The sequence below is a fragment of the Lepidothrix coronata genome, unplaced genomic scaffold, assembly GCF_001604755.1.
Source record: "Lepidothrix coronata isolate B3197 unplaced genomic scaffold, Lepidothrix_coronata-1.0 Scaffold3, whole genome shotgun sequence".
NCBI lineage: Eukaryota > Metazoa > Chordata > Aves > Passeriformes > Pipridae > Lepidothrix > Lepidothrix coronata.
Window position 1 is genome coordinate 10,815,516 of NW_016690183.1, and position 25,066 is coordinate 10,840,581.

At 40.6% G+C, this 25,066-nt stretch overlaps 1 protein-coding gene across 9 annotated transcripts in view; it reads left to right on the top strand.

Annotated features, from left to right (window-relative positions):
* Positions 1–277: 277 nt before the first annotated feature.
* ARPP21 (cAMP regulated phosphoprotein 21) overlaps positions 278–25,066 on the top strand; it is a 191,678-nt gene continuing 166,889 nt past the window's right edge. For all 9 annotated transcript variants that reach the window (XM_017821650.1, XM_017821745.1, XM_017821754.1 and 6 more), the window contains exon 1: positions 278–409. The gene's annotated coding sequence lies outside the window, so the exon portion shown is untranslated. The remainder of the gene's footprint in view (positions 410–25,066) is intronic.

Sequence of the window (25,066 nt, forward strand, 5' to 3'; positions counted from 1 at the left end):
CTATTAACTAAAGGCCAAGCTGAACAATTATTTCCCTACAAGCTGCTCTGCTCCTGGATCATGCTCCCGTCCCCGCTGCTCTCCCTTGGTGCTGGCAGCATGGGTGGTTAATATTAGCTGCACAGCTGATTGTCCTGGTTGGTGCCCTGCAACAGGTGCAGGACGGCCGCCGCACTGGAATCCCGCCCGGACCGATGCCGGCACTGGCACCAGCCTACCCATTATATCAGGAAGGGCCACGTCCCGTCGCCACGATGCCCCGACACCCTGGGCTGGCCCCAGCTGTCTGCGGGACGTGGAGCAGGGTGATAAGTGCCCAGGGAGGCTGCTGTGGAGAGAAGCAAACCGTGACTCCTCTGGAGTGGGAAGACGGGAGGCTCCTGGATGGGACTACTGCTGTGTGGATGCGGTAAGGAGGAGTTCTCGGCAGAGCCCCAGGCTCGTGTTTTTTTGTCATTGTTCTCAGAGGAGGGAAACACACATAAACAATTATGAAAATCAAGTATCGGCACTGTGAAATGAGCAGACACAGGTTGCATTTGCTCATCATGTTGGCTGTAGTTTCTTTACAGCACAGTATTTGGGGGTTGCACTAGTTGCAATAGGCATTTTAATTTTAGAATGCTCCTGTGGAAAGTTACTTTCAATTCCAGTGGTGATTAGATGGTGATGATATGTTTTAATAATAAACATGTGAGAGATATAGAGAAAGAAATCAAATATGCTGGCTGCACTTGTGGGGAGGGGAAGAAGTGCTGTTGAGCACTCTAAGGGGTGAGCAGCTCTAAGGTCTCCCATTTCCTTTTTTATTTTTCTTTTTTTTTCTCCCCTTTTTTCTTTTATTTTCCTAAACCATAATAGCATGTTTTGGTAAGAACAACAAAATGTCTAGGTGGGATTTGCATAGTATAAATGTTGGAGAGAGGAAGAGGAAATCGAAAGACCTGTAATTATTCACAGGATCACTTCTAGTGTCCTGTTGCCTTTATGTGACCCCTCTCCACTGACTGTGAAGAAAGGCAGGGCTGTCAGGCAGATCAGAAGGAGATCTGTGTGCTGCAGTGTGAACTCTGCTGAACAGTGTGTATGTCTACAGTGCCATGCCTGTGTGCATGCTCAAGGATGGAGAGAGGCAGGTTTGCTTAGGGAGTCGAGCAGAGCAGGCTCTGTCTGCAATGTGGCACCCTCTGTGTGCTGGAAAACAGATACTGCTGCTGCTTCTAAATTAAGGAAAAAAGCAAAAATAAAAAAGAGGTTCATCTCTAAATTTAGTGATTTCTGCTCTGAATTGGTCCACAGCCAAGGGCAGTGGGTCAGCCTGAAGTAGTGCTCCTGGAGAGTTAGATTGATGCAAGAGACTGAAATCAGTGCAATCTCTCCCTTGATTATGTTAGGCTTTGGATCAGCACAATCCTTACTATTTCTATTTCTATCTACGTGTAGCTGTGAAACAATTTTTTGGGGAGTTGTGGAATAAATAAGCTCTATTTGGGCCAAATAAATACAACAAGGAACTGACGAGAAAGATCCAACTACATAAGTGCCAAGTGTTTCTAAGCGTAGTCTAGGTTTAAGTTCCTTCCAAGAGACTTTTTTGATTGAGGCCATTAAAATTTGGACATAGTCTCGACATGAAAGAAAGAAAATGCCTTTTCTCAGTGCTACTTGTGACTATTGCATGTGGGATTGTGCCTCAAAGCATGGCTCTTTGCTGCAGGAACCATTATGTCTTGGGGGATTGTGAGATCCTTCCTGGGCTAGTGCCTCTGCCTGAGGACATGGTGATACTGTAACACTATTACTGTCCTGCTGCTCCTGACCTCTCCACAGCCAGCACTGTGCTGGGGGCTTGACGTAGTTGTTTGGCAATGAGGACACTATGTAAACTATGATAATCCCTTACATCTCACAGTGCCTTGACTCATGCTTCCAGCCAAACTTTTCTCCAGCTCCCTCTCTGTTTTCCACCATCCACCCACACTGTCTTCTATTCCTCTTATTTTGATACACGAAGCAGAATTTGCTGTACCTCAAACTAGTGCTTCAGCCATACCTGAGCAGGAGCTCCCGCACAGGGATGGGCCAGCTGGTGTTTTGCTGGAGGGAGATGTGCCAAGGCAGAGGGAAGATACATGGCTATACCCCCTTGAAAATCATTTATTTGTGACTTTGAAAGGGTCTCTCTAAGGAGCTCACAGAGAAGCCATTTGTAAATTTGATGCCAGTTTTTAAATGCAAAACGAAAGTGGATTTCACTGCCACTAAAATTGGTAGCTCCAAGTCCCTCAGGAGAGGTGCAGCAGTCTGTGTCCCTGGAGAGTCAGATGTGTCGCCTTGCAAAAGATATTGTATCCAGGTAGGAAAGCACAAATGAACATGTGGATCTCCAGCAGTGCTGGGGACAGGAAAGCACATTATTGAAAATTTTATTTATTTATTAAACTGTTATGATAAAATGCTCAGAGTTACAAAAGTTTGAGAAGAATAAAATGTTTATCCCACTTTGTACACAAATCGGTGATCTTGAATAGAAGTTAGAGGGCATATCCAAATAAGTTTTAAAATTAACCTTTCATAACCAAGCAAGTCATGCAATCATCACTCAATCCACACATTTTTTATTTTTTTTTTAAATTAAAATTATGTATACTTTTCATAGGAAAATGACATTATGGGTTTATGGGCTCCTGTATTACATTAGGTAGTACATAATACTCCTAAGTTACCCTCCCATCATTCTAATAATTTCTTGGACATTTAGTTTGTAATTTCACTACAACATATAACAAGAAAATCCAGTTACATTTCTAAGTAATATGGAACTTCTGTTAGTGTAAACACATTACCTCGTCAGAATTATTTTAATTTGCTGTTAAAGAAATAGAAGAATATACTCTAATGATGTATACATCTAGATAGCAAGGAATACAATCCCTTTTACTTTTTAAAAAATAACAAACATCTGCCTTTTCCTATGCCCTAGGAGTATATACACTTGTATGCAATTAAGACTATTATTTCTGTAACATACATAAACCTTGGCTAACTACTCATAAAATTGACCCTTTTATGATCCTGACAGCACTGCTGGTGAAGCTGATGATGGCCAAGCATTCAGTCAAGGTATCTCTTGGTCATAAATTAACAATCTTGCACTTCTGTGAATTTGTAAAGGAACACTTCTTTCTTCTTCTGGCACAGAAAATGTGATGATGGCCTGTTCCCTCCTCACCAAGGTCTAGGGACAAAGAGCAAGGGAGAAAGGCTGTTTGGCAGAGAGACTGGGAAGAGAAGACCAGGACAGATTTTCTACCAGATGCTCTCCAGAGCAGAGGCAATATCCAGACAGATTTGTCTACAACTATAGTTGTGTATTTTTTAGAAATTCTCACCTCCTAAAAATCAAAAGAGGGAATCGAAGTTACTGGAAACATAGAAAAAGAATGCATGAACAATCTTACTGGGTGCTGAAGAGGTACATCAGTGGAACTACATGACCCACCCTTCAGGCAAGTCTGAGGAGGACACACCCACGTGGAGCTGAGTCTGTTGCTGTTGAGGTGCCTCCTGTTCTTGCCTCGCTTGTTATTGACAAACTTCACTGGCAAACTAGGGTAATGTTAACATGTTCTCACTCTACATGATTACATTTAGACGTCTTTGTCTTGAATCTAGATCTGTTTCAGATCTATCTAATTATAGTTTTCCCTTGTAACTTTTCTGTCAAGTTCAGACAGAACTTGCTCCTCTGCTATGATGGCAACTTCACCTTTGCTTGCACTCTTACCTCTTGCCTTCAGCAATTAAGAAAGGCTAGGTAAAAATCAGTGTATCCCAGTCTTCAAGCTAAAAACATTCGTGTGCGTGTGTGTGTAGGACAGGCTGGGAGGCAGGATAATTATTCAAAAGGAAGGAAACCTTCATCCAGTTCTCCTTCAAGGAAGAAGGAGGTGAGGTGTTCATAAAGCAGGTGGGTTGGATTCTATGTATTAAGGCAATATACCAGGAAAGGCTCATAAAGACAGTGCCTCACTGAACTCTCAGCAACACATTGACTGCTCCAGGCAGGTCAAGTGGTAATGGAAGAATGACGAAATGGAAAACAGCAGCAACCCAGGCCTCTGGAACTCACAATGGTGAATCCCTGTGCAGTGCAAAGGCCCAGAGCAGGAGCAGGGTAGGTGACTACTAGTGATGGATGATGTTGAGACCTCAGAGAGAAATGATATAATAAATGGTTGGTCTGACACAGTAGGAAATGTTTGCGTAGTGAAGTGACGGGTAATAAATAAGATTGTGTTGCTATAGATCCTCCAGGCAGTGCTGGAGCAAAAATACTTTCTGATTTTCTTTCTCTAAGGAAAAAAGGTGGAGAGACAAGGGCTCTCTTTGGTAATAGCCAGGCATGAAAACTATGTTTGCTGCATACAGTCAGTGTAATCTAAGGCTTGATACAGATCCAAGTCAAGTACTGCTGCAGCTGTAGGTTCTCAGTTGTCATAGCTAAGGTTACAAAACAACTTCTCTTGCAGTTTGTCTAACGTCACTGTCTGGAGCAGAGGTCCCACTGCTAAATCCATTGGTTAAAACATTGTCTTTTCTTGCACTTGTTATCAGGGCTGCCACGATGATTGGAACAATCAGTTTGCCCCAGGATTGACTAATTATATGTGATACATGGTAATATATAGAGGGATACAGACTCAGCTTCTCCCCTGAAATTTCCAAGTGTTCATGTTTATCATTTACTATAGGTATTTTTCAGGAGGGGAGGGTTGTTGGAGTTTTTTTGGTGGTTTGTTTATTTGGGTTTATGGTTTTTTGTTGTTTTGTGTGTAGTTTTTTTTTTTAGTTTGGTTTTGTTGTTGTTGTTGTTTGAGGGTTTTTTTATTGTTTGTTTGTTTGTTTTATATGAATTTTCCTCTCTTGCTTATCATTAACTAGGTAAGCTCACCACGCTAGTTTTTGATAGGTAGATAAATGCCTGGATATAGCATTACAAACTAATAACTACTTTGATTAAGAAACCTATTAATTGCTTTAGCAGTCTGAAAGGGATTACTCAAGAAGCAGGTTAGCATCTCTTGTTAAAAAAAAAAAAGGGGACTATGCTGGCTATATTTTTAACATTTTGAGCTAGTTTTGGAAGTCTTGCCTATAACCAGTCTTCCCTCTGAAACAAGTGAAACAACGTCCCCTCCTTTTTATTTTTCTTATAAACACCTAAGGAACGTATAAGAAATTTCATACTGAATTTTTTTTTTCAGTATGTATCTGAGGGTTAGTGAGCAACAAGGGAATGAGAGTACTGAAATGGATCTCTTCCTAGCTCCAATGTTTAAGGTCTTGTACAATGCATTTCAGAATATTTTCTGTGGGCAATTTTTGGTGGCTTTCTCCCCCTTGAGAATCCTCCTTCATGTAAATGCCAGCTATCCTGCTGTCCATGTTTAAAGGGCAACTATCCTGCAGGAAAAATAATCCCCCTAAAATTTCCCTTTTACACAATTGAGCTCTAGTTTCCAAAGATTATCCTGAAGAAACTGTGAGTTTTTGAGGGCCACTGGTAATTAGGATGGGGGATATTAGTGAATAAGGAAAGACCAGAAGAGCACCCCTTCCAGATGGGGTGCTGGTGTCTGCAGTGGGACTGCTAGGACTGTTCAAGTGAGTGAGTGGTTATAAAATCAGCATATAAGTAAATGACATAGTATGTGTGTTTTTTCACACATTTGTAATTTTAGAAGCTTTGTCATTTCAATGTCCTCTTGTGCACCTAATTGCATATCTCCCATTTTTTCTCATCCATGATAAGGGTTTCTGGGACTTATAACTTGGAAGGGAGGGAGGACTATTTTGGAACAGGCAAATAGTGACTTATGATTTGACTTACAATATTAGGCAATGGCCCAACAGTTGCTATATAGACCTACTGAGTACTAGTGTTTAGAAAGTGAAATCTGCAAAACAAAACAAAGCTTTTTTTCCTGAACATACCCCTTAACTATGGTAACTCAATGTGACTGGATAGATTCTTGCTCTTTCCTGTGCTTGGCAGTACACTAAGCCAAACTAACTGGATTTTAGGGTTACTTGCTGTTCAGTACATCATTGGCACCACAGGATTATAGCACAGGACTTACCAGCCACTGGAGTATACAATATTAAATCCTGAAATATAGTTTCCATAGTATTGCATTACATTCTCTCCTCATCAACCCAATGTTCCCTAAACCCTGTATTTTCAATGAACAAATAATTGTTCTACTACAGATAACTCTAATAGGGTTAAACCTATTTGGTAAGAAAGACTGCATAGTTTTACATAGGAGAAAAATAGGGGGGGAGGAAATATGTGTGTGGGGAGTTGATAATTATATACAACACAGGTTGGTTCCAACATCATATTTATCTTAATTATAAGAATATGTTCGAGAGATAAATTTTCCCTAGAAGATAGCTAATTAATAGCAGTGGTTTTCTCTGGTTTACTATTGCTAGTTTTATTTGTAGATTTTATATGCTTTACAGAGTGGTTGTCAATATGGTTACCCCACTTTACAGATGAGGGATCCAATTTCTTGAAGACAAGAAAAAATGTTGGATGGTAGCACCAGGTCTGCTGCCATCCATACTATGTCCTCTTGGACTTTCCAAAGAACATTTTACTGCCATCCATAACACTGGTCCCCATTGCAGGCTCCAAACAGCACACATATATTTGGGGGTTGGATTTCAGCCCCACTGCTCTCCTTTGGCTCACAGTGCATTAATGAACTGAAACAAAACATTATTCCGAGGGCTGTGTGGACTTTGCTAATGCCAATGAATAAGTAAAGCTTATTTGTCATGACAAGATGATACTTGTATATTAAGTCAGATCTTAGGCTGTTAAACAAGAAAATATTTCCTAATTCTCATTTCACATAGGAAACAAAATTACTGAGAAGGGGAAAAAAAAATCAATATTTTCAAACTGAGAATGTATGTTTATCAGCTTTCCGAGAGAGACTGAAGGCAAAATACAAAGCCTCACATAACAATTAAATTTGTGGAATTTTGCCTTGATATTAGAATCCTTTTGCCTTTTCACACTTGCAGACATTGGGAATATAAAAGCAGTGTCAAGCCAGTAAGGTGCAGAAGGGCAGGGAGCTGAACTGGTTATTACTGTCGCAAATGTTTGTCAAGCCCTGAACAACATCCTGAATTCAAAGCCCCATTGGTTGTGAGAGAAGACAACATGTGGAGGGGCAAGAGCTGTTGCTTTGATTGGCACTGGTTGTTTGTGATGGTGGTGTTGGCAGGAGACAATGTCAAGAGTTTAAGGCCCTCCTCTTGCCGAGATAAGTCAACAGATATGAACACCATTTCTGGCTTCAGCGTGACCCAGGCAAATACAATCAGAGTCCCAATGTCCTTTGGTAAACCAGACCGTCAAAGGGTGGGAAGCATAGCTGAAATGATTTTTTAGAGAAGGCCGTATCTGAATAAGCTTATACTAGAAGTTTGTCAGGAAAGCTCGGGAGTCCTCTGTGGAGGTTTGAGCTGTATTTGGTTACAGGAGAGGGTAGGTCTTGGTGTGGACTCTCCTTCTCCTTTGCTAGCCTGGGAGATAAAGAAGGGCCCTGAGAAATTTCAATATTTCAACCATGTGCTGCTAGAACCTGAACTGAAATCACAGGATCATATAACATATTTGGATTATCAATACTTCTATTACTATTTTTACTTTTGTAGCAGTATTTATATTGGGAGTCCATATGCTTCACAAACTGCAGAAGAGATTGGTATGCCTGTTTTACAGAATGGGGAAACAGCTTCCTTAGGCAGGCTGATCACCAAAGCAGTTTTGGTCTTTCTCCTCATAAAACCTTTTTCTGCATTGCAAGGAGGCTTCAGCGAACATCACAGCTGAGATGAGGATGGTTTTGGGTAGCAGATTATGGGACAAAATCTTCCAGCCAGAGCTTTCATGAACAGCATTAGTCAGAGTAGACATCTTCATGTTTGGGCCTTGGAAAGGGTGATAAATCAGTCTTAAATGAGCGATTTTATTGATAAATACCTCAGTCTGTGATGTGCGAAAGGATCTGGTGCTTTTCAATGAGTGTAAACTGATCTGTGCCATAGTAGCTAGATGATTCACCAAAGGAAATATCAGAAAACTGAAAATGCCTCATGACAAATGGTCAAATGCAGCTCAGGGACGATTCTATTGATATCCTGAGTATTCGTCTCCAGATCATTAACTATGGTCAGAGGTGTCTCTGCACTGCTCAGGCTCAGAGCCACCAGCTCCACAGCTCATCCCAATTTTTCAGTCTGTTATTCAGAGTGAGGAGATGGGAGACTACCTATTCATCTAGCTTGGGATCCTGGGGAACAGCAGGGACCAAATCCTCCTCTCCCTTCTACAGCTCCTTGCCTTCAGGCATTGAGAAGTTTAGGAGGGACTTCCTGAACAGTGTGGCATCCCAACAATCCTGTTAGCCATGACCCTCATGAATTTGTCTAGTCCCCATGTAGGCTTATTTTATACTTTATGCCCTCTGCAGCATCCTGTGGCAGTGAGTCATAACTTAATTACACCTTCTGTGAATAGGTTCAGTGCTGCACTGGAACCAGCAATTAGTACTTGCAGTGATGCAAAGAGACCTTTTCTGTGTGAAATGTACTTTTCATCAGAGCTACCCCATGAGAGGAGCTGCCTGTTGAAGCTCGCAGGAAATAACAGTTTCAGGGGGAGAAGGGGCCACTGCCAGCCATCATGTTGACGATGAGCCAGAGGAGATAGTTAGGTACTGTCAGCGTGGTGTCGCACACCTCTTGCTACCAGCCATTGGAACAATTAAAAAACCCACATTGCTCACTGAACTCCAACTGCTTATTTGGTTCACTGTGGCCATGGAAACACCTGACCTATTTACACCTTCAGCAGAGTGACTAGTGGTTGGTGGAAGCGAGGTGGGAAAAGCGGAATGCTTTGAATTTGGACACTGGAGACTTTTAATTAAGATGGCGTGTGTGAATGACTGCCTGTGTGCTCTCAAGGGAGAGTTGGAGGAATGTGGCTCCAGCAGGCCAGGGGTTCCTGCACTAGTGCAGCTGTGCCATCGGGTGCTCCTTAAACAAATATGATTTGCCCAGAGCCTCTGCTTTGCATACATAAAATAACACTTTCTTACCCACCATTTCCAAGGGTCTTGTGGGAATTCGTTCTCCTGTCACTTTGACAGCAAACTACTTCACACTCTCTCTGCAGCATTCATCCCTGAAAAGTTCCCTGTAGTTGGGAATCAGCTTGTTCTACCCAGGAAGGAACAGAGAGGAGACTCATTCCGCACAAGGCTTGCCTGTGCACCTTACAACACTCATCTGCTCCTTGCCTATTTCTCAGTACAGCTGGAACGGTGGGAAAGAGCAACATAAAGTCATTTGGACACATCAAATGGAGCAGGAGATTTCACTTAATTGCAGCTGGGGCATTTACTTAGGCTGCAGATTTCCGTGACAAGATAATGCCATGTAAGTTATCAGACCAGGGGCACAGAACATATCAGGCTGAGCTTCCAGATTGTGCTCTTCTGAGGGCACATATTAATATAAATGGGCACATTAGGTTCTAGATAACAGTTACCTGAAATTGACCCTAAAAGGAGATCTGTTAGAGAGGGGAAAATATTAAACTCTAGGTGTAAAGAAGACTTTTGCAGATACAACATAATCACAGTGCGCATTAAGAATGAAAGGAACTTTAAGACTTTAAAGACCTGTTGGGAAATCTTGAGGAAGAAAGGACGTTTGCATTTGATATTAGTGAGAGAGAGTCTTTAATATCCCCAAAGCATCTGATTAATAACCATGGCATCAGACCTCAGGAATGCAAATTTGGTAGCTCTTTAAGATGAAAGCTCCCCCTCCACATGCTTTTTTTTTTTTTAATTTTTTTTTTCATTGCACATTTCAAAACCATTCATGTTCTGGCAGGTAACAGTTTTTTATCCTGAAAGTAAGGGTTGACCAAGGAACAAACTGTGCAAATTCTGTTCTCAAACACCAAAATTAGAGAGAAAATACCATCTGTCTCCTCTCCAGCCTACTCTTCCTGGTTCCAATAATACCTCCTAGTGGAGAAACAGTCACGAAGCTACCAACACAGTGTACAGCAATGCACCATAATGCAATGGTTTGTGTTTGTGGGGGGACTGCTGCTTCTCCCCAGAAGAGGTAGGTGAAAGCCCTGTTCCCAGCTGGATGGGGAGGATGTTCACACTGCCTTGTGCTGCTGGGCCCCTGCCTGGGCTTGGTGGGGCTCCTCTTCCACTGCAAAGGCTTTCAGGTGGCATTCCTGAGAGTTTTCTCCTCGACCTGCTACAGCAATCAAATTGATGGAGCTTTGACAGTAGCTGTGACTCATTTCAGGAAGAAATCCACTTGAGTGCTTGTTATCACTTCAACATCATTTACATTTTTCCCTGTCAGGGTAAGTGTTTTTTCCTGACAGGGCACAGACTGTTTCTTTTGCCCTGGGAAGACCGTACAAACAGACTTCCTACCTGGAAGCTAGTGCCAGAAGCTCTGCAGCTGGCTGTCTTTTGTTTCTGATTTCTTTCTTTTCCTCCCTCCTTCTTGTCCTTAATGGCTGTCTGGCTTTCGTAGACTAGTTACACAATACCATTTTTTCCCTCTTCCAGCATCACTGAACAAATTTCAAGGCTGTGGAGGAGAGAGAGAAGAGCCTGATGCACTGAGCCACCTTTGCCCATCCACTTGTGACTGGGGTATAATAGGTACAGTTGATTTGAGACCGCCAAGAGTTTGCTGCCAAATTGAATTTTTCATAAACTGATTACTGCAAAGTGCTCTTGGCAAAGGAAAGTTAACACCTTTGTACCAAGCTCAGCTCAGCATAGCTCATAAGAGGGATACTGTAATAATAATTGTCTTCTGGATCCTTGGTCAGGATTTTGGGTTTTCTGAGAAACTGTTCCCATCCCCATTCCCTCACCCATGAGTAAATCCACTTAAGGCTTTTTGCATAGCTGTTATTGGTGCAGACATAGGAGGACTTCTCTGCTGGTGTAAAGCAGCCAACCTCCACTGATTGCAGTTCTCTGAGTTACTTTAGCACCGAGGGGGTGATAGTATGATTCAGACATGGTTGATAAAGTTATGGTAATCTACCCTTAATAACTTAACATTTTTCTTTAAAGAGAGCTATGTAGCCAGGGAAAGGGGCTAGTTGAACCACTCAAACAATTTATCTGACAATGTCTGCCTTGTGTTTTCTGCTTGCAAAATACTCTTCCAGAAAGTTTTTGGTTCATAAGGTGTTTATTCTTCATTTTGTGTCAGTGAGTTACAAAATAGGGAGGTAAATTTGGTTCCTCAAGTTGCAATGCTGTACTTGTTGCTTAATGACTGTCACCCTATAAGCAGAGGGAAACCACTTCCAAGGAAGCAGGATAACCTCCCACCTGCAGGTGAGAGTACCTTTGCTTATTCAGAGACATGCTAAGTGGGCAGAGTTCCCCCAAATTTATTTAACTTCCATAAGCATTCAGGAAAAGAAAAACAGAAAACAGATTGTAGTTGAATTAAAGCTACTATTTGAAATTAGCTCAAAAAATACACACCAAAAGCATTATTTTGGACAGACTGCACCCCTTTAGTTTAGCTATGGGAGGACCTGTGGAGGACCTGGTTTGAGGTGGTGCCTTGATGTGAACTCCAGTCATATAGTCCAGTGGCTGGGCAGGGATCCCACAGTGTGAACGTATCTGCTTGGTGTACCTGGCATAACAGATGCTGGGTGTAAGTGATGCTTTAAAATAATAATAAAAATCATAATTTCAAATCTCCACCCCTCAGATCACCTTTCTAGCAGGTGCTCCTAGTTTAAAATAAATAATGCCTTAACAATAACAACAGGAAGAGAGCATGTTCTTATTTATTATTCTCTTTGCTTTGCTTTTCCTTCGTATTTAACGTGGCAGCACTTCACACATGCTACTGACATAGATGCAACAGAAAGCCCTTACTACTCCAAAGAGAAGACATTTATGTAAGTGCCAAGGAGCAGACAACAAAGGCACTTGGTGCCACTGGATCCGTCACCAACATGCACTTGTGTGGAATAATCTGTACAGTTTACTGGACACACGCAGACCATGTGGTTACAATTTAGGATGAAGCCATCTGTTAGAAAATCTGAATGGTTTTGATCTGCACCAAAACAAAGAAAAAGAAGTAGGAGTAGTGGGGTTTTGATTCTCTTTGGCGGTGTAAAGAAGCAAGCTGTTTTGAAGTGTTCGAGCAGATCCTCTTCTGCTTGGAAGAGGGGTGGCTGTGCTGGTTCATGAAGCGGGCAGGGGAACTGAGGTCACATTTACAAGAATTACAAACTCTCAGATTACAAAAGTTTAGAGTTAATTAAGGTAATGTTGATGTTTATAGCTCAATTTTTTTCCACTATAATTTTTTACAAATATTGCATCACTTGAATAATTTTGTGGAGCAAAAATCTACAAAAGCTAGGGGGGTGGGGAATGGGGAAACCTGCGTGAGGTCAAGACAGGGATTCTTGTTTTCGTTTTACTTCAGGAAACTTTTTTTTCCTCTCCCCCCTAGCACCTATTTTGAAATGAAAAGTCATTTTGATTTGAAAAATGAACCTTTGCAATTAAAAGTGAATTTCATTCAGGCATTTTAAAGTGTGCTGAATGTTCACTGAAAATTACCTAAACCAATGCCAAAACCTCTCAAAAAATGCTTCATCGAGTGCCTTGATCCAGTGTGTGCCAGCTCTTCTCAGCAGAGACATTATCTATAGCAGTAGGAGTTCTGGTGTTAAAACAGAAAGGGCATATCATGAAAAACTGCCATTTCAGCCAGATAATTCGTAAATATTAAGGAAAATTGTTTGACATGATAAATGATATTGAAAATCACTATGTAGTAGGAGAAAAAAAAGTGAGCTGTGAATGTGCTAAAGTTAAGTGGCCAAAGAGTTTGATGATAAAAAAGTCATGTATTTCTTGTTTTAGTAATAAAAACTATGTTTCATTCTGGTTCTAACATTTCAGACATTGAATAGTGTGCCAGTAAGGAAGAGTTTTAAACAAAAAAGAAAGCCAAAATAATTTTTTCCTGTTTTTTCCTTTTTTAATCAGTTATGGAGGTGAGGGAAAGACAAGCTGCAGTTGCAAAGTTCAACAGTTTCATTAAAAAATAAAATTAAAAATTTTTCCTGTCTTCAAAAAATGTACTCCTAAAGAGCAGTATATGAAGCAGACCCACAATAATCAAGCCTTCTCTTGCTTCTTTGCAAAACCACTTGTATCTGCCGTGTAGCTTTAGCAAGATGTGTCTGTCCATCTACCTCTGTTTCTTTTGCTGAGTGCTGAGCCAGAAAGATTATGGCACATTTTGCTTTTTTGTCACACCTCTTTGCTAACCCTTGCATGATTATATATATACTAATTGCATTTTGATTCAGCCTCCAGAAACAGGGTGGCTTTTAAGACACCAGTGTCAGGATCTGCCCTGCCTGGCACCTATACACCATGTAGTTCTTGCACTGAAGGAGAGGATAATGTCAAAGACTAAGATGCTCTTTCTCTTCATCCCCAAACCTCCTTGCAATGAGTGCATTGCCAGAGCAGAGGACACCTGGTTTGTGAGAGGGAGTGCAACTGCAGTGATCTCTGTAACCTGTTATTCATCCTCACTGCTTTGTCTCAGCCTTATCCCTGTCCCCCCACTATCTCCTGCAGGAATGGGGACATAGTGCCTGTCTGGAGTCACCCAAGCACAGATCAGGTGAAGCAGGTACCATGACCTTTAGGGTTTTCCCACTCTGCCCCCACTAGGTCTAGAAGAGAAGGCAGAGAGTGATTTGTTTCTTCAGGTTCATTCTAGTAGTTTCACCTTTGTTAACACAGATACCAGATTGGGAGGGGGAGAAGTTTCACATTTATTTCAGAGAAAAAAGCTGAAGTGTTGTTTTGATTCTGAACTGGGAGCTAAAACACTTGACTTTCTCAAGGCACAGAATTCTAAAAATTCACTTAACGTCCTATTTTACTGGCTTTTCAGCTCTGAATTTATTTTCTGTATTTTCCTCTGGTGTGTCGATAGCACACAGTGCCCGTGTTCATCTTTCATTTGGTCTTTTTTGCAATAGCTGAAATACTTATTTTAATTGATTCTTTTTTTAAAGCTTAAGAGCAGCTGCTGCTTGGTGTTGACTAACACATCTTAACATTGCTTGTAGATTTCTTTGTCAAACTCTAGCTGAAAGTGTTTTTCACTTTTTGCTCAATCTTTTTTATAGATATCTATTTAGATACCACACATGTGAGTGAATTTTACAAAAAATGAAGCAAACTCTCTATTTTAATTTGCATGACATTGTTCTGTTAGACCATATAATCCAGCATCAAACATTTATTTAGACACATGCCTTGCCTAGTTTCATTCAACTTGGAGGCATCAGGCAGAACCCTTGGCAATTTGTTTCCAGTGGAGAGATATTAATGTTTCTGTGTGATAAAGTGTTGTTTTCTTCAGTTTCAACTGTGGCATTGAGACTGTAAAGGCAACAAATGTTGATAAACAAGGCATTTGGAGAGCCAAACAGCCAATCCACACCACTGAAAGCAGAGTGACATGAATTAGAGGCAAAAGTCATCTTTTGATCCATTAATATATGCTTTGTGTGCACATATAGGTTGCTGTACAGTGCAATCTCATTTACTTACTGGCTATATGACAGATGTGGTGCCCTTGTCATCTCTGACCTGTGCTTATGGAAAATGAGCTTTTAAAGCCATGATCTTGTTATATACTGCCCAGTTTACTTCCAGACAATATTGTGTATATGTATGGTATCATCATCTGGTAAACAAATTGTATTTGCAGTTTGGTCAGCATCATTAGTTAATTAGGCCCTGGCTGTTTAGGCACCTGGAACAAGCAGTGGGAATTTAAATTCTTCTGATAAAAGGATTTATTTATAATGAGTCTCACCCCATAATGAGTTCCAGCCGGGGGAGACTGACCATTAGCAGATGACTCACCGCATTACCATAAAGATCAGAGTCACACATTCAATTTTATAAGGCTTACGTACACTCGGATAGAGCACAGATTCTAAAAAACAAATCTTTTGGCTCCAGTGTTTCAGTCGTGTTAAATTTGATACAGTCCTCCTATGCCTGAGAGTAAACAGGCAGGATACAGCAGACTATTTATTTTATTTCGTTTTTTTATTGCTCTTCCTCTCTACAGTTTCAAGAGGAAAAGAAGCTGAGTTTTTAATATTGTGAGAATGCTCAGCCCTTTTCAGCTGGGAGATGTCAGAGGCAGCTGCAGACCTAAATGAAAGGAGCTCATCTCTGAAAATTTGCTATGCTGTAATAAATGCAGGGTTCTGCTGGTGAGCTGCTGATGGCCCTTTAATGTCTTTAGCAGCACTCCAAGGCATTGCGGTTCCTCCCGCTCCCTTCCCCCCTCCCCCCCCCGCCCACCCAAGCTCAGGATTTCATCGTGTGAAGGCAAGAGTTCAGGAACAGCAAAGAATATAGTAACAAAAGCTGCTGAAGATTTATAGCAGTCTCCATTATTTGACCTGACTCAAGAGGGCATGAGTGAGAACATGCATGGTGAAAGTCCCAGGTGAAGGAATGCTGGCTACAGCAAAAAAGAAGTATCAGGTGACCCAATGGTGATAAAACACATTTCCCTAAGGCAAGTAATGCTCTAGTAACCCCTAACCCTGCAAGTCAGTCCATGCCTGCATGTGAGACCAAGCAACAGCCACTGAAGTCAGAAGTGATATCTAGAGGAAAGGACATCAGTGGTGAGAAGACTGCCCATGGGCAGCAGGCGTAAAGCAGTCTCTACCTTATGGAAAAAGTTATCCTGGTAAAAAGCTCGTTTTGTTTTATGAGTTTAGAGCCCTAACGTGAGCTTAGCCAGCACTCAGCTGGCAGGTGTAGTGCTATAAAGAAAAGAATCAGCAATAATCATTATAATGAAACTTCAGTTTTTCCATAGCTTGAAATATTGCAGTAAAATACCACCAAAAAGCAAGTTGCTCTGACTGACATGATAAGTATTAACACTGGGAAATCATTTTCTTCTGTCTAAAATTTCCCTCACATATTTTATTTCAGATGATGCTTTTACATCAGTTTGATTTTTTTTTTTTCAGACATAAATAGTCCCTTATATAAGACTTTAACTGTCCCTATTCTTCTAAAGTTGCGCATTTGTTCTTCTTCTATTGTAGGAAACCTGTTTGTAGCTAGGATATGCCAAGAAAATAAAATGGTCCTTTTGGTCCTTTTTCCCAGCATGCTACCCAGCTGTCCCAAAATCTCATTGCTCTTTAATACTGAAGACTTCAAGGCAGAGGGAGATAAATAGAAAGAGACCAAAAGTACTTTTTTATGGGGCAGTTTGCTATTTGGCACGAGCCTCAGTCTGAATCAGTGTTTAATTGTATTTGCTGATCATAGTTCTGGACATGCTATTTTAAACTAGGTATTATCTATTAAAAAAGAAAAAGAGGATTAAATAGAGGGATATTCATTAAGTTAAATGCAAGTAGAGACTTTGGAGTGCCAGTTTACCAAATATACACAAAATCCAGATGTAATTCATCCCTGATGTTGCAGCCACGATTAATTTATTCCAAGATCTATACAGAAACTCTTAATTCCCTGGTTTGACAAAGACCAGTGATCAGCCAGGTTATATTAGACGTGCCAAGCATTAAGGCTGTGGTTACTTTTTACCTAAAGTTCCCTCAGTGACCTCGTTGTCAAGTACTTTCTATGGTATTGGACGCATGAGCCCCAACATTCAGCCTAAAATACCATAGCCGTTAGCTAAAGGTGACAAGTTGGGGGGGGCGGAGTTGTTTCTATTTGTTTCTGGTTTTTTTTGTACTCCCTTATCCTGTTATCCTGCAATGTGAAATTCCCCTACTCACCATCTTGTGAGAATGGGGTATATGTCTGTAAACTGGAAAGCGAGCTATTGAAAAAAAATACTTCTGCCATGTCTTTCTCTGTATAGTTTATTTAAGGAGTAATGCAGCATTACTTAACCTGGATGGAAAGCTACCTGCGAACCTCAGCGGAGTGCAGAAGAGGCAGGTGTGGAGGCTGATGCTCCCACCTCCGCGCTGCCTGGAGAGCAGGCACAACTCTCTCAAAAGTTTGGCAGGCAAAGTGCGGCTCCCAGCAGCCTGAAGTTTCTTACTGGAATGGTTCGTCCTGTCCTCCGTCGGCGGTCCCATGCAGGTGTATCACACTTGATCCAACTCTCTGCGGCTAAACCTGCGGTTTCCAGGTGCAGGCAACAAACTTCAGGTTTGGCTCCTCATGCTCCACCTTTCCCAGAGCAGCCCACAGAAGCTGTGGCAACACTGTCAAAAAATAATATCATTTAAGGAAAAAAAAATAAAACGGCTGTCCCTTTTCATAGCTCATTTTCTTTTAGAATAAATGATTTTTGTAAAAAAATGTAGAAAATTCTCACACCACACCACACCCCCCAAACCAACTCTGATAACCACTCGGAATATGGCATGGAGTTTGGCACGGTTGTGGAGAGGAAGGGGGGGCAGAACATCAAACTCCATGTTGTGTGCCTGTGTTTACCAGGACAGCTTTCCCCTGTGAGAATGATTCCCGGGTTTGTTTTTTTATTTTCAAACTTAGACTTCAAAGGAAGTATGAGAAATACAATAGATCACGTATAAAATACCGAGGCGGAGTGTCGCTGGTTTAGGTCTTTAATCCTTAAATTGTGAAGAACTTAGTGAGTTTCATAAAACCTGGAGGATGCATCTGTGTTCCTCCGGCAGTGCAATAATAAAATCAGTGAAGGCTGATGCTCCTGCTCGGCTACATTGCTCACAATAAACATTTGAAAGGCAGTACGGCTCTACAGTAAATGAGGCTGTCAAAGAAGGCCACTTTCAACAGATCATACTAAATTATGTCATGTGAAAAGTACTGCAGATTAGCGGCTCTTAGTTCATTCAGCACTTAATGGCTGATCTTGAATGGCAGGCAAGAGGAGGAAAGCTGGTGGTATTCAGTGATGTATTAGCTATGTAAATACAGGGGCGCTGTCTTGAACCCAATTCTGCTGCTGTCTGACCCGAACCTTTCAAATGCAAGGGAGCTTCAGCCCGCCTCCGAAGAGGTTGGCAGCAAGTACCGGAGCAGACTCCTGGTGGCTGCAGCACTTTGTGCTACTCACTGCGCTCCCTCTCTGTGGAGGCATGTTGAGCGTTTTCCTTTTCTCTTTTCTCATTGAAACCATTCAAAATACATACGAAAATGTATATCGTTTTTTGTGTATCAGTGCTACAAGCAGCATCAATATCTCTTCACTTTTGGTGACTACCAGTAATCCATCCTTGCCTGCCCTGCCTGCCTTTACCCCCTCCCCACTCGGCCACCATCTCTCCTCGCAGCCTTGGTCAAATCAGCGCTCCCTCTGTCTGCAGCATGGCTGCTCCCAACGCTTGTTTCCATTTTTTATGTGGATCAGATGGATGAAAAGCTCAATAGAAAGGAATTACTAGTATTTGTAGAGTGAATTATTAGTATTTATAGTGCCTCTGGCAAACTCTGCCTTTTTAAAGGAAGTGCCAATAATTAGTTATGGTGTTTTAATTAAAGAGAGCAATCTATAATTAACAAAGGGATGCTGTATTTTATATCTGACTTTTATTATTTTTATTAATCAGCAGTATTTAACAAATGTTATATCTTCAGTTTCTTGTAATGCTCTTTTGCATATTTTTTCCCACTTCAAGACAGAAAAATTGAGTGAAATATTTTTATCATGTTTTAGGACACAATCAGCCTGACAGGGAGACTCTGTTTATGTCATATTGGAACTTGTGTCGGTGTTGCACAAGTTACTTCAGATGCTCTTCAGAGAATGTAAATTTAAGTTTTTGTGCTTTGAGGTTCAATGTTTTGCTTCCTCTATGGTGTAAGTCACCTGCTGAACTTAAAGCATATAGGTTATATAGAAACTTAGTTTACTATCCAATTTCTTCTCCTCACATTAGTGGTCATTTCTATTAACTGAGTGTTTAGGCATGATTGTGCTATATTTAGATAAAAATAATTTGTGTAATTGCCTGTAGAAAAAATATTTTTAGTTGTTCTTTTTATTTCTAAAATTTAGTTTTGTGGTGAACTCAGATATTCAGTCAACTGTATATCCCAAGTGGCCAGTTTGAATGTGAAATATATTTTGTTCTAGTAAATGGTTGTTCTTCCTGCGGTTTTATCTTAGTCTGGATAGCTGAAATTGGTATTAAAACGTAATAAAGACCCAGGGATGATATCTGAGCAACCTCAAAGAACTTGTATTTTCCTATATTTTGCTTTGGAGATGTATGCATTCAGGTGTGTCTAGGTCAGAATGACCATTTCCTACAAAATGTGTACAACTATTCATCCGATTGTGCGTTCTTTAGAGACACCAAGAAGCACAGGCTTGAGGATCGTATGCTCCTTGCATAGGTTGCTTTGCCTCACAAGCCGGCAGAAAAATTCCCGAACAGCTTCTCACTATTGGCATTAGCAGTTAACACCTTTCCTGTATATGACAGGCCATGTGAAAGAGGTGTACAGCCACCTAAGCTCTCTGTGAAAAGCAGAGTAAAATGGTTCAGAGCTGTCAGTACTACAAGATATATATTCGTTCCTTGCTGTTATGTCCTGCACACACCGTGCAACCTCTAAGCTGATAGCCTCCAGATCTTAATTTCCAGGCTAAGTCCCTTGAGACTTTTGCAGTCCTCACAGCTTTGGTGCCAGAGCCATTTTCCAAAGTGTAGCCTGATCGAGAGATTGTAACTGCAGATTTAGTCTGAATGTTAATGGATTTGGAATTGAGGTAGGAGGGGAGGGGGAGGAAAATATTTTCTTTCCAAACAGAGATGCCTCTAGCCAGGTGAAATTGGTGTGATCCCACCAGGCTCCTGCTTAAAAGGCTCCTGCTGGGCCTGGCAGAAACAGTGACTCGACTTCTGCCTTGGAGAGAGGGGCGGGCACACGTACATGCACTGTGTATTTATCCAAGCTTTGCAGTGGGGGAAAAAAGCCTTTAGCTTTTTTCCTCCTGTCTCTCCACCCTCTTCTGCCTTTCCTCCCTCCCACAACTCTACATCTAGTTGTAATTGCTATTGTTTGTTTTGAAATCATTTGGGAAACTTAAAAAAAAAAGAAAGGTTAGCATATTGCTATTTTGTATCATCCTTTATTTCCTTATTTATATTTAAAGATATCTTTTCAAAGAGTAGCCAGGATTTAGGATGTCCAAACCGACTATAAGTTGAAGCTTCTCAGATATCCTAGACACCTTCCCTCCTACCTGCCCTCCTACCTAGTGATTCAAAATAAGAGAGACTTTCCTTGAGGGGAGTGCTTACCTGTGCTTAATTAGAGATTTAACTACAGCCTTAAACTCTTTCCCAAACAGGAGTCATCAAGTGAATCACAGCCTTGTAAAAATCCCTGGCAGGGAAACGTTAGTTCTGAGGCTTCCAGATGGTTAACCATGCCCTTGTTTTCAACTCTGCTGAATAGTGCACGAAAAGACTCACAGCTAGAAATACTAGGGCTTATATATATTTATTTATTTTTATTTTGGTTGCATTCCCATGCACACAGATTCATGATCCTCTTGAAAGAAAAGTTAGTGAATGTTGGCATTTACTAAAAAGGAAATGCTTTCTTCTGTCAATGTGTGCATGAGATAATGCAGTTTTCTAGGGTATTGGAAAGAACGTCCTGAAGGTCCCTCTTACTTATTGTTGCTGAAAGAAAGAACTGAAAGGTAGAGGGAAGAGAGCAAAAGATAGAATTAAGAAGCTAATAACTGTAAAAGATCACTGCCCAGAATCTGTCTCTTTCTGCGTTTGAATGATTTTTCTATGTAGACAGCTTTGCATGGCACTATTTTTAGAATCTCTTTAATAATTGAGCTGTAGTGATTGTGCTCAGCAGTTAGAACAGGCAGGGAAAATAGCTTCTCAAAGAAAGTGTGCACCAGGGTAATAATTTAAATCAAACCACATTAGAGTGTGCTCCCCATTCTCCCCTCCCCCGGAGAGGTGAAATGCTGCAGAACACTGAGCACAGGGGGGAAGTGAAGATTGGTCAAGTTTACAGCATGTAATAAAATCCATCAAGAGAGTTTATGTTTTAGAGGTGGAGCACAGGAAGAGGTGATCTGGTCAGCTTTTAATGAATTGCTGTGACTAGGTGGTTTACGAGGGTAGCGCCTCAAGTTCCCACCATCAGCAGTGAATTAGGAGAGAGCAGCGTGCCTCTAACTTGCAAGGAGAGAATTGTCACAGAGGAAAAGCATTTGTCAAACCACACCGAAACAGGCACAAAGCAGTAATCCAGTGACATGCAGGAAGCTCCAGTGGCACTGTCACTGTTTGATATGTTTGGGTCTTTCCTGGCTGCACAACCAAGTCCCTGGCAGTCACTGGCACAGAGCAGGGTGCCCACTCTGCTCCTATCAGCTGCCTTATACAGGCAGGTTTGCCCATTCCGACTGAAATGTATTGTCCCTAACATCTCTTCTTACAAGTAGCAAACTTGGAGCTCTCACAGGAAAATGACTGAGGTTTGGACAGTAAATCCAAGATTAATGAATCACTGTCTAACATCTCTTGAAAAAGCAGAGACAACAGCTTCTATGGCAATTTGTAGATTAATATCACAGTCTCTGATTTTTTTTTGTGAACTCTATCCATCATAATACTGTTATTTAAAACACAATTTTGTAATGTTTTTGTTTTTCATTATATTGTGATAATGTTTTTATTAATGATACATCCAGGCCTGATGTTACAGTTACGTCCTCTTTAAGAATTTAAGGCATTAACTTTGCATGTCCATGTTGGTTGCCTTGTCTTAGATTAAAATGTTTCATTACTATACAGACAGAAAACATTTTAAAACAGAAAAAGCTTTGAGACAAAAAAGGATATTAAGTATTATGATTAGCACTAAGTAGTGACTGGCTTTAAAGATATAAAAATAGAAAAATTTCTGTTATCATCTCAGAGTGTAATACTACAACATGCCAATAATTAGAATCCATTTCTGAATAAACCCATGGGAACTTGTAACGAATTCAGAATTTCAAAAAGGAAATTACAAGCTTCCAGCTTCTATTCTCTAGAATTTTCTTTTAACACAAAAAATCTTTCTCTTAAGAAAGCTGAAATTAAGACATTGAGAATTTCTTAACAACAGAAGAGTCTTAACGTTGACCTGGTCTGCTCAGGTGTCTGAAAACTGTGTTTAAGTTTGAAAATGCACAGTGATCCACTGGGAGTGGGAGTAAGGCCTTTACAGATTATAACTGTAAAGAAGCTGAATTTGTGTCTTAGGAAGTTTGATTGTCCCATCAGCACATGAAAGATTCCCCTCAGCATTTCTTATTCAAAGCTTTTACAAATACTGGTTTATTATTTAATATTTCTACACAGATTCTTCTCTTGTGTCACTTTCTTCTCTCACTTCTGTAATAGTTTGTATAGGATAATAATATTGACAGCGTGGTATGAGAGATATCCCTATGATAAGCTAGTGTCAAAGTTATTGGCTTCTCTTCAAGTTTTGACAACTTGTCTCTCAGGGTAAAAAGACACTTTTCAAAAGCAATTATAATAGCCTAAGTCATAAAGATCCACAAAAAATATTAGAAATATCCTATAGGACATTAGCCTTCTCTCCTGGTCTGACCTAATTTGGAAAAGATTCCCTTTGAAGTTCAAGAAGGGTATTACAATTAATTTATTTCTATGTGACTTTATTAGTTGGGCTTTTATTTCCTTTTTTGAAAAAATATTGTGCTTTTTTTGCTTTGCTTGTAGTAAGACTGATTTTTAAAGATATTTACTGGCAACTAAATTTAAGCTCAAATTGGACTTGTTCATGACTTGTATACCGACCTGGTTCCCAGAATACTTAGTTTAATCAAGGAGCTGCCAAGCAAAAAAAAAGTAAGGAAGTTTATGTCTCAGAATAAGTTGCTCTTTGGTAAACACATCCAAATTGTTAGCACTGAAGTGTGTATTGCCTGTCTGCAGGCAAACTTTTTTTAAAATTAAAATAAGAATGTCACATCATAAATAATAAAGAAATCCTAGCAGGCTTGTGGAAGGGACTGTGTCAAAAACTGGTACTTTGAAGACCAGGCTGAGACTGTGGTCATTGGATCCAACTAGTGCAGGCTTGCCTGGGCTATCACAGGGTAGAAGGCAGCACAGAAGTAAGGCTGATGAGTACTTGCAGACAGACTGTATATTTTCCAGATATCTCTAACCGATGGCTTCAAGACTATGATGTGACTGAGGGACTCTTTATTAAGCCCATGATCAACACTTTTTCTCATCATCAGAAGAAGATTAGCTTGAGAAATCCAGAGTTCTGTACCTTGGTGGTTTCTGGAGGCTGGATGCAAGCAAGATGAGGTGTGGAAAATGCTTAGGACATGTCTGCTGCAGCCTAAAGGATCCACACAGAGAAAGCCCATGAGGGGTGTGGGCTATACATGACAGATGTCCAAGGGGTCTAATCCTAGGGCTGAGCCCCATGACTGTTGATTGCAGACATGATGGGACAGTACAGGGCAAAGGCAGAAGTACATGTGGTCAGTACTCTGATCTCCTTCCCGAGAAGAGATCGGGGTTAGACTATAGCACACCCCATCCTTGCAAAATATGGATTAATTTCTATTTCTTTTAAATTTATTTAAAAGTATTCTATGCTTTCTAACAGCACCCATACTAAAAATAGAAAGATTGAGCCTGAACTGTTCATTATTACAGCAAATTCCTTAGACCCTGAAGAGCAGAATGGCTATGCTCTGAATTTTGTATTTTATTCTCTGTTTGCTTGCCTCATCCCCAAAGTGCCCAGTCTGTCCTCTCCAGTGCTCCCAGCAGGGAAGAAAGAGATGTGTTTGGGGCTAGCTGAGAGTATGTCATGCACGGCTGCTTGGCCACTGAACAACAGACAACTTTTACCCGTGTTTTCCTCAATAAGAGCAGTGGCTTGGGCTCTGCCTACCTGCCCTTATCCATGAAATTTGTAGGACCCTAAAAGCCTGAGAGCTCTGTCCCAGTGGCCAGGAGGAATTTATCAGTTTTGTGGAGAGTAAAGAGAAGAAAGGGAATGTCATTAGACAGCATGAAGGCAATGCAATCACATTATCCGACTGGTCTCACAAGCATGCTGAAAGAGAAGTTTGGCCTTCAGTTTTAAAAGAAAATATTTTAGATTTGTTAATGTCATATATAACAGAATATTTATAGCACTATCTAAATGCTAAACAGAAGGAAATATCATTACTAGTCAGTGGGGATTTATATGAATAAAAAAAGTTGAACATTTATTTGGAGACATCATTTGATAATAAAAAGTTACTGATGGAATAATGGAGGGATAGAGAGATATGAATAGGCAATAAAAAATTAATTATATTGTTTTTCTTTCAGCCTCATATTTGATTTTATGCTTACTGAATGTTGGCTTCTATTTATTGGGGAGCTTAAGTGTTGGAGTTGTGTCTAAATATAAAATATATATTAAAAAACAGAAGTATGAATTCCTGGGAACAAAAAATTCATTGTTTATGGTTTACAGGTTGGCTGATATGCAAAGAATATGTGTAACATCTCTCTGTAGAAAGGTAGAAATATATATCATTATACTTGCAGGCGTTCAGCAGAATGGCAATTTTCAACTTCACAGACTTTTCTAAAGCTCAGCTGCATGAGCCAATTGGACCCATGAAATTGAAAATGAGCTCAGGTTGGTTTGGAGGGATTAGAGCTACAAAGAGCATTCACAGAATGGTGAACTTGGCCTCTCTGAATTATCTGAATCCAACCTCAGAAACTCTAGTTGGAAATTTCATTTGATAGAATTTGCAGCGTGCTGAAGAGAGTCAAGTGGACCTGTGGTCCCAGAGATGGCTTTGTGGCTTAAATGTT